Source organism: Odontesthes bonariensis, chromosome 1 (assembly GCF_027942865.1).
Source record: "Odontesthes bonariensis isolate fOdoBon6 chromosome 1, fOdoBon6.hap1, whole genome shotgun sequence".
Lineage (NCBI taxonomy): Eukaryota > Metazoa > Chordata > Actinopteri > Atheriniformes > Atherinopsidae > Odontesthes > Odontesthes bonariensis.
This window is the reverse complement of record NC_134506.1, coordinates 16,384,513-16,397,489: the sequence shown is the minus strand read 5'-3', so window position 1 is coordinate 16,397,489 and position 12,977 is coordinate 16,384,513.

Here is a 12,977-nt window from a genome sequence, read left to right as displayed (position 1 = left end):
CATACAAAAATCACCCGACCAATTATTTTTAGTCTTAAATTAAATTTAGGAGACACTATGAAGTCTTTACAGTAATTGATGTAAAGCTGTGATTTTGACTAATACCCAAATTGCAATAGATGATCAATTTTGTATCAAGGAAGTCTGATCTGAAACAACCTACTCCACTACTGTGGTTGAAAATTAGACCTTTGACAGAGCAGTCAATCACTCACTGTCGAATTATGCTCATCAAAGCCATCCATGTACTTCTCGTGTTTTGGAGCAAAAGAAGCAAAAGAAGGCTGTGAGTCAGAGGCTTCCTCAGACTCAATCATTGTCACAGCATTTTTAGGAAACAGGGATATCTATTACATCCTTTTTTTCCCTCCCTGTGCCCTCCCTCTAATTCTATTTTCAGCTCAGTTTTAAGATGAAAGTTCGATTGATAAATCACAGACTCATGGGATGCACAGAGGTGAAGGGTTATTGAATATTCTGAGAATGAACTATTAAAAATGCATATTATCTCATTATTCTTGCTGCCAAATAAAAGGAAAGTATATGTTCCACAAGACAGAAAAATGTCTTTTCTTGACCTGAATGAGGGCACTTGAAGAGGACAGAAGGGAGGGAGAATGCGGTCTTTTAAAAACTGCCTCAGTGCACTAATGTGTCTGAAACCTGAGCCCTTATTGGATCTGAAGGGCACTATGAGACAGACATCATCCACCCTTTAGCTCCTATTCAAAGGTGAGATTTAAAGGTTGGTATCTTCGTAGTTGTGTGTAACATACTGTTTGTGAGGACACAATGGTGTTTAATGTTGTTTTGTGTTTTTTTTTTGTAAAAACAATCACTTAGAGGGCCGATGAAATAATGTCCAACAGAGATTCGTCAGCACCCACCCTCCCCCAGCCCCTCACCACACACACACACTCGCATACACACAACAGGAGGCCTTATTAATTATTTGTAGCCACTTGACTTCATATTGTGCTTCCAGTGGCTTGGTCAAAGATTATAATTACCACTTCCCAGTTTGTATCATTTTCCATCTCCTGTGCTTTTAGTGCAGTATTACTTCTCTTGTCCCCCGCTCCCTCTCTTCCTCCCTCTCTCCCGTATACACAAGACCAAAAGTGCAGGCACATCATTTATTGATAAGACAAAAAGAATGTAATGAAATTATCAATGTTCTTGAATTAATTATGAACATGATTAAGAAAGCTAAAATCTCAGGAGCCAGTCTCTCATTACCCATTCACTCATAGGGATTGCTTTCATTCAGGGAAGGAGAGGCGAAAAAGCCTTCCAGCAGAGCCCACTCCGGCTCAGCTCCTCTCCCCGTGTGCCTGTCCCCTCGTCTCTGCCGCCGGGCCAGTTGACCAGCCTTTTTGGCAGACCGGCGCCTGCCAGCCCGGACGACTCTCTAGCACCCATGCCTGTGATTGTGATGTTGCCAGGCGCACCTCTGGTGTTTACGTGGAAAAATAGAGGATGTGCTCGACCTTCCCTTTCTACACCTGCGATCACGCTTTGTGGTCTTGACCCTCCTAAAAAAAAGAGAGGTAAGTAATACTTGTCTCACTTCTGATTTGATTTGAACTGCTTGATTTTTAGATATCAGTTGCAAGTGCACTGCTTTTTCCTACTTTTCTGTCTGTAAATAAATAAAATAGCTAAACTTTTATTTCACTACAGAGAGATATTATTTGTCAGTGTCATTTCTCTCTTTGTCTCAGGATCGAAAACAAGAAAAATAACTAATAAATGAACATCAGTGATAATACTAAAAATGATTACCACCAACACTACTCTTAAGGTGTATTGTTGCTTGATGAGGAAATCCTGAAGCACTCCAAGTAATATTTTCTTAATGAATAAATAGGATATAAAAAAGAAGTAAATTATATCAAATCAAAGGATCATTTTCCGATGTTACTCATTTGTTTGATTTGGTTCAATTTCAATATGTCATAGTGAAGTGATTCAGGAATCGACAGCTACCGTTGTTCAAGTTGTTGCAGTGATGAAGTTAACTTTTTCACCTGAATCACACAGAGTTGAGTCTCAATTTCATTTAAGTCCATTTATATATGAGATAAAGATGAGAACAAAACATGAGAATAATTTGAAACCTTTAGAATTGAAATTGTGATTTTAAATTTGGACATAAAAAAGTAACTAAATTGAAAAAAAGAACATGTGCCTGCAGGGATCAGTCTCCAAAGCTTGTGATTTTATTTGATGAATCTGAAAACGTCCCCTCTCACCATTTTATAGCATAATCTTTTTTCTTTTTTGAATCAGTGCATGTTACAGTAATATCAGTAGCTGCCCTTTTATATTCAGTGAGAGTGGCAGAAATGCTCTGTAGAAGCGATACATCTTGGATGCAGTCTAGCTTTCTTTCTTTCAGTCACATGGGAGGATATATAGGGCCAAGGCTTCTCAAAGTATCAGGAGTTTCAAACAAAATCTCAAAGCAACGGTCTCTTTCCTATTCACACCATCTATCTTGTTATGTCTCTTGTAGCTTTCTCCACACATACACACTCTCAAACACAAGCTTGAACACATACACACACACACACACACACACACACACACACACACACACACACACACAGTTAGATGCAGAAATAGAAGTCTGTGCGTCATTTCACCTCCAAATACAAACAGAACATTCACACATTGACTCAATTGTGGAGTATTCACTCTGACATGGACTCAGTTCACCTCGCCAAGCTCCTTGTAAGTGTTTAGAGTGAAACATTTTTTACCTCAAACTTTATTGAAAATGTCTGTTTTCTGTGACATTCAACCCAGAGTGATGGTATCTTCCTGCTAAAGATGAATATAAAGAGCACCTTTTTCCTCTTGAAAAAGATTTCCGCTACAGCATCGAGAGATGAAAAGATTCACAAAAGGAAAGAGAAAACAAGAGCGAAAGACAGAGAGGGATCTCAGGGGTTAATGGCAATCCTCCTGTCCTAGAGATTGATCCAAGTATTGGATCGCACATAAAGCTGCAGTTACTGGATATTACCCTGCTGCTATCGGCCTGCAGTGATGGTCTGGATAAGAAGTGCTTACCAAAGAGGATGCTCCTTCAGGGCAGATACGGTTTCCCAGCCCTCTGGGAACAACAACCACATGCCTGCTGCTTGCTCAGGAACTTTCTACCTCATCGAGTAAATCCAGGGGCCTTATCAAGTTACTGGCCCACTGAACTGCTCAAAAATGTTTAGACCTCAGATTTTAAGCTTTGAAGAGGCAGGACAGCAATTAAACAGCACCTGCCTTTCATAGATAAGGGCGTTGATTGTTTGGTTTTGTGTTTTATGTCGGATGAAGTGGAGTTATCTCAGATTTACTTCTAAGCAGAATACAGTTTCATAGATTTTTGTTGGGTTAGATTACAAAGATGCTGAGTTATTCCAAACAGAAAATGTTAACTCTAAACAACAACTTTACATTTTACTTCATCTAGGCGTTACTGATTTTGACTCTGATCATTACTGATTATTGTAATTCTTTTAAAGCCTTTAAATGAGTATACTTCAAGAAGCTGTCCTCAACCCAGCCTCGCCTATATTCCCTGTTGTGGCTTTCCCTCAGATTTGTATGGGGATTAGCTGAATCCATATCTGTGCCAAGGTGGGTAGAGCTACTCATGAGCATCTGCTGAATGTCTCTCAATGGTATTACCCATGAAGCACCTGGCTCATGCCACACACTAGCAACCAGAGCCCAGATGGCAGCTAAGCAGGCTAATTATTTCGACACAAAACTCTGATGTCCCACCCCAGCACTGTGGGGCCACTTTGGCACTCTGCTTTTCTGTCTCCAGCTCTGCCTGAAAGGATATCTGCCACAAAACGATAAAGATGTCAAGTGGATAATCATGGACATGGACAGGCCCCAGTACAGTACTTGGAGTCCAGATGTAAACTTGGTCATATGTGGTTCCCTTTAGAGAAACCGAGGCATTTGGCAGGGTATGATGGTGCATTGTTTTCCCTTCATTGCTCATTGATGCAGATGTATGCTCATTACATTCCAGAGGTGGAGACAACACAAGTTTTTGTTCTCCCTGTTATGGATCCTTTCAATGCTGATTTAGACTGTTTACAAACTTTCATTGCTTTGTAAGAAGCTAAACCTTTGTCATTTATTCCTAAAGAATAAAGAAGATATTTCATTTTCTGCAAACACGCATTCCCACTTGTGTGCATTTGATACCACCTGACAGTAAAAGCTTTCTCTGTTTTTGGGGAACATGTAACTCAATGACATTCTTCAGTCTTTGGAGTCTTTGGTTCAGTAATAGTGATAATACACTGTTATACATTGTGTCCCCTGGTAGCCATACAGATGTGTTTGATGTCTAAGAATGACAAACCAAACCAAGATAATTTATGAATAAACTCCTCACATAATCTGTGACACAGCTAGTCCCTGTTTCAATTCCAGCAGAGCTCTCAGCTTTTGCTGAACATACTGTTTGTATACAACAGTCGGGCTGTTTCCAAGAACTGCCAACACCCAGCCCTAAACTGCACCAGGCTTGGTTCACTGCAGGTTTTAACCCGGTAGTAACGTTATAGTCTCAAAATCTTTATTTGACATCGGAAGCTGCTGTTTCTCTCTACATCCTCTGAGAGGTTGATGAAGTGTTGCCATTAGGGCCCATCTCCTGCATCCATAACCACATTAGAGGAAGAATTGCTTGTACTTGATAAAGCTGGCACCTTAAAGGAGGTGTAGCGCCCACAGCGATAACCTACTGACTCCACCATTAAAGACTCCACCACAGGGAGGACGGCCTACATCATGATCTATTAGTTCTTGTTAAAGAAACATATTGATAGCTTAAGCCTCTGTGTATTATATATTTTTTGGCTCTTTGTGCATGCAATGTGCATCTATAGATAGATGTATAAAAAGAGCATAACATTGGCAAGTGATTGAAAGATTCATAACCTTTCAGTCCACACGAGTGTTAAGTCAAGTGTCAGTCAAACAAACGTGCACTTAATTTGTCAAATTCATTTTGGGAGTTCAAATCTGATTAAACTGATGGCAACATCTCTTAATTCCTGCAATTGCCTGATATTGTTAAACATTTCTATCCTCGATTTTAAAAGGCTCTGCAATTCCAAACATATTTTATTCAAATGTAAGAAATATTTATGATTGTATCCATTCATGAAAAGTATTTTACCACCACTTATTATTACTAATAAGGTATGGACTTTAACTATTGGATATCAGAACAATTGGAAACAAAGCACTCATCCAGATAAACAACTAGCACTTATCCATTTGTGTTGCTTGAAAAAGAAGCAGGAAACTATTTTGTGGCCTCCAACTTAGAAACAAATTAGCTGAAATAAAAGCAATAAAGTCCCTAATTTGTCCCAGTACAGTTCTATCTCATCCTTTCACCCTCCTCCTCCTTTTTCCTTCTCCCTGATGTGTATCCCATCTGCTTTGGGGACCTCTCCCCAGCATGCAGGAGCAGGATAAGCACACCATTTCCCTGTCAATACTTTGCTATTAGCCTCTGCAGATCCATATATCACTGAGCTGTAGGCCATGAGCTGGTGTAGGGTGTTCTTGTTATCTGAATGGCCAAGGCTGAGGGTCTCCTCTCTGCCCTGCACTTTGATTTATCCAACCGGTAGGTTAATGAGAAATAGAGGCTGGCCCTTTACTCTCACCCTTAGGGGGTAAAAACATGTGTACGTAGATGGTTGAAGTGGAGTTTTCAGATGTTATTTCTGGTAGATAAACAGAGGCAGGAACAGGAATATGTAGCTTCTTGAGTTTCCTGTTTTTTTGCAATTACACATTCAGAGTGCCGGTGAAAAAAAAAAAACACGAAACTCTCAAAACTTAGTTTGTCAGCAAAAATATATATATGAAGCGCTAGCTGCAGATCACACTTGCAAAATGTTCAAACGAAATTCCAGTTCACTCTTCCTCATGGGACTGCTTCAGCAGCGAGATTCCAAGAATGTTTTGTGTAAACAGCTCTCTTGAGGTCTTTCCAGGGCCACTCCAAAACGTGGATTTTCTTCACTTGATGTCATTCTCGAGCAGATTTACTATAGCTATGAGGTTCATTGTCCTGCTGCAACACTGAGCTTAAAGTGAGCCTCAGGTGGCAAAAGCAACCATGACATTATTCTGTAAGTTACCTCAAAAATCGAGATGAACTAACTGCATCTTCCTTGACTGATATTCTCAATTCTATTTTTGTCTGGACCCATGATATATGTCATACAAATGCATTTTCATATTTTTTGTTTTGATTGAACATTCAACAGAGATATTTCTACTTGTGGTTTCTCAGCGCCATGAGGAAGGTGCTTTTACTGACCAAAAAAAAAAATCCGACTTCTCATTAATATGCCCATGATAAATCTAATGACCAAAAAGAAATTGGTAAAAAAGATAAATCAGATCATCATCTGATTCAAAGTCAGCTGATTAGTCGTTGAATTGCTACTTAATGATAGCCTGGCGACGCCATCCTACGTACTTCCGCCCAAAGATTTTGGGTCCGCACATAGTCTGGCCAAATCCTCCTACCTCGGTTCGCTCAGTGTTTTGCCAATCAGCAAACAGTTGCGAGTGGTGACGCAGAACTCACGCGCGGAGTCCATTGTAGTCCATATAATTGTAGTTCAACCGCAGCGGAAATAAACATGGCGACGGAAGAACGCTAGAAGCTATCCATGAAGTTGTCCCAACTCTGGAGAGCATTACACAATTAAAACAAGAGCAAGAGGAATGCCTCGTCAATTTTGTTAGTGGCAAGGATGTCGTAGCTCTCCTTCCAACTGGCTTTGGGAAAAGTTTGATTTATCAAATGGTACCGGTATAATGAAAGCGGATGTGGGAAGCGTGATTCGCGAGCTAGAGCCTCGCGAGAGTAAGCATGAACCTCGGCGCATAACCTACGTCCTTTCTAAACATTATGATTGGTTAAGGGAACTCCGTTACTCCAATGAATTTAAGTTGCTGGGTAAGGTCCCGCCCTCCATGGAAACAGATTCCTCTTGGGTTTTCCCAGACTGTTTGATAGAGTCAACAGTCGGCTTTCGCCCAGGCTAACTTAATGAAGCATGAAATTATTTTGTATTTTCTGGAAGTTGAAGAAGTTTGAGGGGGCGGGTCATGAATTAGTTTTCAACCAACCAATCTCACCTACGAAAAGCTAGCTAAACCTAGAGCCATCCCCAAATCATGATACTTCAAGTAAGCCTTGACCCCAAAATTTTTGTGCGTTTCGGGGAAAATGTTTTTTTTTTCTTTTTCTTGTCAATGTCTCTGCTTGTACCGCCTGATATCCATGTGAGTCAGAGCACTAGAGTCATGCTTCACTTCACCTCAGTTGTCGACATTCAACATATAGGTACTTTTTAGATCCCTCTACTCAATCTTTCTTTAAGAAGTACCTTGCAACAAATTTAGCAACTTTTTTGATAATCATTTGACAGTCCTGCAACAGGAAAGCCCAATATTTCTCTCCCATGGTAGGCACAACTCTCTCAGCCTCAACTTTGTTCAGGAAGTGGCAACGAGCAACAGCCCCCATGAGTAAGCTGTTTGCATATGAGCAGGTTACCTCACTGGACATTTTTATGTTGTGCTTTCAGTGTGGTCAAAACAGGTCATTTATTTTATCTGACTTTACCCAAAGAAGTAACAGCTGCCTCAGAATGTGGCGCTTTTAAATTAAAATTAAAGGAAGTTTGTGGTTTTATGGCCACTTGAATATATTCGAGAAGTAGTGGTAAACACACTGTGAAACACTTTATTGTGGAGTCAATCTTCTCATCTAGCTCATGGAAAAAATAAGAAATTTCCAAAAACTTTTGGGACTTTTAAAACCTTTGAAATACTGCATTTCACTTTTTTTCGTTTCACTCAACAGGATCAATTTAGTATATTGAAAAATAAGAAGTGTAGCACCACCAAGATTAAACTTCTATTTTTTGTTTATTAATGTGCAGTTAGATACTGGTGGCATTGTGCCCTCATAGCTGCATGAACAGTGGTTGTGGCATAGATAGAGGCAAAAAACCCTCTAAAGGTCGGCTTTAAATTAGCCTTGACACAGAAGACAGTACAGTGGTGTTAAACATTTGTAATAACTAGAAAAGCGGAAGAATTACAAACTGTTTTAAAAACTTCTGTTGGGACTGACAAGACTGTAATGTGCAATGTAATTAAGAGCCCGCTGTGGAGAAAGAAAAATTGTCAGTCTCATGATGATTGCTCACTGTGAATGCTTACACCTGTTGTTTTTTCAGTGCATGCACGGAAAAAATTTGACAATAATGATGCGAGATTGTCCTTTGTGTTGCTTTTCAACACTTCCATAGATCAGCAAGATGCCTGTTACGTCAGTGAGATTGTGACCTGCAGATATTTGGCCCCAATCCAAGAAGAAACTGTCTAATGAGCAAGCTGTGTCATTGTCTCTTACAAGTCCCTCTCAGCAGTCTGCCTGTACAGTTTGCAAAGTGAGTGTGTGTGTGTGTTAGTCTGTGTGTTCGTTTGTAAGCAACAGAAATTCTCTATACTGAAGGCATTTAGCTGTGGGATAGAGAGAGAACTCAGGAAAGCACAACAGGGGAAGACAAACCACTGCCAGATAAATGTCCTACTTAACTATTACACTGTAGTGCATTTCAGCAAGACGTCAGACCCCTCCCCTTGCTTCCTTTTCACACACACACACATACACATACCTTCCATTAAAAATATCTAACATATGGTTGTATGCTTCTAGCTTGTATCCCAAGGCCAGTTTCCCAGCTGGCTCCCTGAGAGAACAGAGCGAAAGAGGAGGGAAACAGGAGAGCACAAAATCACCAAAGAGAAAAGAAAAGGAGACATGTGGAGAGATAAAGAAATAACAGAGGGAAGAATTAGAGATAGAAATATCCTGAGCATGTGAATGAGGAAAGTAGTGGTTATGTGCCTCCCTTCCCTCCACAGCCAGTAGCACATCTGTAACAGGTACAGACTGTTAAGTACCAGATAATTAGTTTGCCTTTGAGGCATCAGTCATTATGGTTCTAGAGCAACTAAGGGCCTATTGAACGTGACAGCTTTTCTATGTGATTTACACAAAGTCTTACAATGATGGTGCAATGCCCTAACAGATGTAAAAAAAAATAAATAGATTAAAAAAAAATGAATAGAATACACTGTAGAAATAAGAGCTTCTATTACTAGGAGTTACTGGCAGCATTTTTCTAAAAATGAAACACATCGTCGTGCTTGCAGGCTCAATATTGACCCTGCATGGAAACAGCAGTTTTACCAAAAAAAAAGAAAAAAAAGAAAAAGTGGCTGATAAGACACTGGATGTACTTTTTGATTTCCAGTCAACAGTTTGGGTTATTTTTACTGTAACAGGTCATTTAAATATGTACTTTCTGTATTTGTATTGATCAGTGCAGTCCAGGAGACTATCTTTCTCACAAGGACGTCATAGTTACAGTCTGTACAGACACTTGGATTTGTCCATTGAGGGGTGTAATGAAGGTCTTCATTACTTTTACCAGAAGCACAGTTATTAAAATGCACTTTGATATCATAACACAAAGCATAAACTTACTGCACAAACAAAAACAGATGTATTTTTATTGATGATTGGAAATATATGTGCTTGGATAGCAGCCTCTGACCTGGTACTGATGGCCTGTCCTGGGGAAGAAGTACATACTTGTAAGGTTTTTTTTAATTACTTTTAATGATACCATCTCTGAAACTGGATGGATTTTTGAATGTGTAATGTGCAAGTTTCTTACCTCTTCTGTTTCCTCTTGCAGAGTGTTCAGGCTAAAAGACTCACCAGGTACTTGGAAACCATTTAAGGTACCGGAAGAAACCATATCTCAATTAAGGAGGGGGGCTAGCATGTATTGGAGTACTGAATTGAGATGAGGTAGGCATAGTGTGTGAAATACTTTTCAGTAACATTCTGGTTTTGTAAAGGTTTGTTAAGATTTTTGTGTGTTATTCATTTTGCAGATTTGGGTTTTTTGATTATAGGGGATTAAGACTAAATGGCAAACTTGACATTAATATGGCATCTACTTTTTTTTACATCTCTTCAATATTGAATACCTGAGACAATTGGAGGAAAAATCCCATTATATCACGAGAAAATGTTTGTCTTTTTAGATACAATTAACATGACGTATAAACTACCTGTCCATCTACCATAAAATTGTGTTAGGAAAACTGAAATGGATCCGATTAAAGGATATCTTTAAGGTCATACTGTAACTTTTTCTTTTCTGATGAAACCAGATATTTCATTGATCCATGCAAATTGATCCTCAAGCTATAAAAAGATGCTAATGTGATACCAAGGTGAGGCAAACATAACTCACAAATACTCAAGACAGGCATAATTATCTTCGAACAACCTAAGATAATTAGTTTACATTACAATTCGACAGAGCTGGGAGTTGAAAGAAGCTGTTTTACACAATGATGCTAATCACCCAACAACCTTGCAGACATCATCATTATTGTTATTCCTGCTCTAAACTCTCTTTTAATACACAAGGCTACCTTTGTCTTCTGCTTTGAAAGAGTTAACATGACTCGCTTGTGCCACTACCTCAACATCCATCATGTTTCTCCGTAACCAGATCATAGCTTCAATCACAGGGAAGATGAGATAGTAGTCTATTAATCTCCCATATTAAGCAGATCCATTTGTGAAAGCAAACGGCCCAGAGAGGCCATCCTTTTCACTTGTTGTCTCTAAATCTGATTAGCAAGTATAACGACATGTTGCTGAGGGTCACAGGAGATATAGATTGGTCCTGCCTGCATCTCCACTCTCACTGGCTTTGGTGTTGGAAGAATGAACAATCTTGTTTTCAAGGACTCTTGGGGATTCCTGTTGTAGACACCTTGTATACTGAGCAGGCAAGATGATGGGGGATGGGGTTCATTCAGAATATTTTCATTAGCAAAAAAAATGCCTCTGAACATTTTTGGGACACTTTTTATTTTAGCAGAGTCTCTCCAGCTTCTGCATTTTACATGCAGCTCTAAATCTTACACTATTCTAAGTCTACTTCCGATTTGGTTGGCCTTTGTTCAGATTTCAACACGTGCACATTTAGAGGCTGAGTAAGGATATTTTCATAAATAAACAGCACACATTTGCAGCATTGTCTGAGCAGACTGGCTCTCCAGCTGGAAGTCTAAATAAAAAAGCAGAAATCCACTCTATGAAGTTGATGTCTGTCCTTTCACAAACACCTAGAGTTGTATGTGAAGCAGTGGTGTAAGAAGTATTCATATCATTTAGTTGAGCAAATATAGCTTTTTATCACAATTCCATGTGTTTATTTGCAGCAAAATAGGAATTGGTGTTAAATATAAGAATACTCATGGTACCCATTGATCAAAGGCGGGTTCATTTGAAGAACATTAAGAGTTAAAGGGTTTATTTTACTAGTTTTATATGCTGTTAAGATATTGAATATTTAACAAAGCATTGCATTTTTTTATTTAACCATCTTTTTTATAAAACCTTCACCAAAGGTCATGATAGGTCCATGAATGTAGGAAAGTAGTGTGGTATAATGTACAATAAAAAATACAAAAAAAAATTCTAGTACCTTGTACTTAAAGGTTGGGTAGGGGATCTTTCTCTTGAACATTTTTTTACATATTGCTTGAAATACTCTTCACACCCGCATTGCAACCAATTAATTAAAAGTTTTGACATTAATATGAAAAGTTTTAGTGGCCTCTAGAACGTACAATCTAGGAAAAACAGTATCCAATCATTGTGAACGGACCGTTCACAATGATTGGATACTGATGCCGTCTATCAAACCGCAATCTGCTCCTCCCTCCCCCTCCTTCCCCCTGTGCGCGTTCCCTGCTCCGTGAACGAATTACGCGTCCAGAAGCTTGGCAGGAAGCTAAACTAGAGCCAGCTTGGCTAGCACCTAGCATTATTAAACGTATAGTTAGCATATACTAAATACTAAATACTAAATACGGCAGCGATCGATGCTTGCTGTCAGAACAGCGCTCGTGCACCTTCGTGCTCGTGCGCGTTCATGTACTCTAGAGGCGTGCCTTCAGGGGGAAAGTGAAGAAAAGGGTTGGGACTTTTTACCTGTGTATTTTCAAAAAGGAAGCTTCGCTGGACTCAAAATCCAGGCTCTCCTACCCTACCTTTAAGTAGGATTGTCAACACATCTGATTGGCATGACACAATTATCGTTGCCAAAGGTATTCATGGCCGAAGGTATTTGTGTTTATGTTTTTGCATATTCTTTGGCAGTCAAATTACACTCAAAATTGACTCTAAGGAACTTTAAAAAACATTGAAGAATATAAATTCAATTCAATTCAGTTTTATTAATATAGCGCCAAATCACAACAAATGTCATCTCAAGTCACTTCAATAATACAGTCCAATTCATGCCAATTGGAGTGAAATTAATTGTATTCATATTCCAATTAATCCAATTAATTAAATTCAAAATGAGTTTGATTCATACATACAGAGCCAATTCAAAAACAATTTCCTAGCTAAGGAAACCAACAGATTGAATCGATACTTCTCTTCGGTCCAATCTCCCATCCTGAGCATGCGTTTTTTTAATAGATGGAAAATTTAAAAAATGCATTTATTAATGATTTGATTTTATCAGCCGAGGTCATATCACAGTATTATCAGATGTGTATTATTAGCACAATTTAAAAACTGGAATCAATGTAACAATTATTATCAATACAGGTGTAATGTGACACCCGTATACGAAAGTAAAGTACCCCAAAGTACTGTGAGTAAATTTTCACCTGTGTTCTGTTTGAAAGTCTAAAAAGTATGTTTATTAGTGTTTACCAAAATATCAATTGAAAAACCTGCTAAAATAATGTTCAGGTTCTTTTTGTCAACTTTTACATGCCCAGTAATATTGTTG